This window comes from Agelaius phoeniceus, unplaced genomic scaffold (genome assembly GCF_051311805.1).
Source record: "Agelaius phoeniceus isolate bAgePho1 unplaced genomic scaffold, bAgePho1.hap1 Scaffold_289, whole genome shotgun sequence".
Classification (NCBI taxonomy): Eukaryota; Metazoa; Chordata; class Aves; order Passeriformes; family Icteridae; genus Agelaius; species Agelaius phoeniceus.
The window spans coordinates 107,501-110,000 of record NW_027509925.1 but is presented as its reverse complement, the minus strand read 5'-3'; positions in this window follow the sequence as shown (position 1 = coordinate 110,000).

Below are 2,500 nucleotides of genomic sequence, written 5' to 3'. Positions count from 1 at the left end.
TAACCCTAACCCTAACCCTAACCCTAACCCTAACCCTAACCCTAACCCTAACCCTAACCCTAACCCTAACCCTAACCCTAACCCTAACCCTAACCCTAACCCTAACCCTAACCCTAACCCTAACCCTAACCCTAACCCTAACCCTAACCCTAACCCTAACCCTAACCCTAACCTAACCCTAACCCTAACCCTAACCCTAACCCTAACCCTAACCCTAACCTACCTAACCCTAACCCTAACCCTAACCCTAACCCTAACCCTAACCCTAACCCTAACCCTAACCTAACCCTAACCCTAACCCTAACCCTAACCCTAACCCTAACCCTAACCCTAACCCTAACCCTAACCCTAACCCTAACCCTAACCCTAACCCTAACCCTAACCCTAACCCTAACCCTAACCCTAACCCTAACCCTAACCCTAACCCTAACCCTAACCCTAACCCTAACCCTAACCCTAACCCTAACCCTAACCCTAACCCTAACCCTAACCCTAACCCTAACCCTAACCCTAACCCTAACCCTAACCCTAACCCTAACCCTAACCTAACCCTAACCCTAACCCTAACCCTAACCCTAACCCTAACCTAACCTAACCTAACCTAACCCTAACCCTAACCCTAACCCTAACCCTAACCCTAACCTAACCCTAACCCTAACCCTAACCCTAACCCTAACCCTAACCCTAACCCTAACCCTAACCTAACCCTAACCCTAACCCTAACCCTAACCCTAACCCTAACCCTAACCCTAACCCTAACCTAACCCTAACCCTAACCCTAACCCTAACCCTAACCCTAACCCTAACCCTAACCCTAACCCTAACCTAACCCTAACCCTAACCCTAACCCTAACCCTAACCCTAACCCTAACCCTAACCCTAACCCTAACCCTAACCCTAACCTAACCCTAACCCTAACCCTAACCCTAACCCTAACCCTAACCCTAACCCTAACCCTAACCCTAACCCTAACCCTAACCCTAACCCTAACCCTAACCTAACCCTAACCCTAACCCTAACCCTAACCCTAACCCTAACCCTAACCCTAACCCTAACCCTAACCCTAACCCTAACCCTAACCCTAACCCTAACCCTAACCCTAACCCTAACCCTAACCCTAACCCTAACCCTAACCCTAACCCTAACCCTAACCCTAACCCTAACCCTAACCCTAACCCTAACCCTAACCCTAACCCTAACCCTAACCCTAACCCTAACCCTAACCCTAACCCTAACCCTAACCCTAACCCTAACCCTAACCCTAACCCTAACCCTAACCCTAACCCTAACCTAACCCTAACCTAACCCTAACCCTAACCCTAACCCTAACCCTAACCCTAACCCTAACCCTAACCCTAACCCTAACCCTAACCCTAACCCTAACCCTAACCTAACCCTAACCCTAACCCTAACCCTAACCCTAACCCTAACCCTAACCCTAACCCTAACCCTAACCCTAACCCTAACCCTAACCCTAACCCTAACCCTAACCCTAACCCTAACCCTAACCCTAACCCTAACCCTAACCCTAACCCTAACCCTAACCCTAACCCTAACCCTAACCCTAACCTAACCCTAACCCTAACCCTAACCCTAACCCTAACCCTAACCCTAACCCTAACCCTAACCCTAACCCTAACCCTAACCTAACCCTAACCCTAACCCTAACCCTAACCCTAACCCTAACCCTAACCCTAACCCTAACCCTAACCCTAACCCTAACCCTAACCCTAACCCTAACCCTAACCTAACCCTAACCCTAACCTAACCCTAACCCTAACCCTAACCCTAACCCTAACCCTAACCCTAACCCTAACCCTAACCCTAACCTACCCTAACCCTAACCCTAACCCTAACCCTAACCCTAACCCTAACCCTAACCCTAACCCTAACCCTAACCCTAACCCTAACCCTAACCCTAACCCTAACCCTAACCCTAACCCTAACCCTAACCTAACCCTAACCCTAACCCTAACCCTAACCCTAACCCTAACCCTAACCCTAACCCTAACCCTAACCCTAACCCTAACCTACCCTAACCCTAACCCTAACCCTAACCCTAACCCTAACCCTAACCCTAACCCTAACCCTAACCCTAACCTAACCCTAACCCTAACCCTAACCCTAACCCTAACCCTAACCCTAACCCTAACCCTAACCCTAACCCTAACCCTAACCCTAACCCTAACCCTAACCCTAACCCTAACCCTAACCCTAACCCTAACCCTAACCCTAACCCTAACCCTAACCCTAACCCTAACCCTACCCTAACCCTAACCTACCCTAACCCTAACCCTAACCTAACCCTAACCCTAACCCTAACCCTAACCCTAACCCTAACCCTAACCCTAACCCTAACCCTAACCCTAACCCTAACCCTAACCCTAACCCTAACCCTAACCCTAACCCTAACCCTAACCCTAACCCTAACCCTAACCCTAACCCTAACCCTAACCTAACCCTAACCCTAACCCTAACCCTAACCCTAACCCTAACCCTA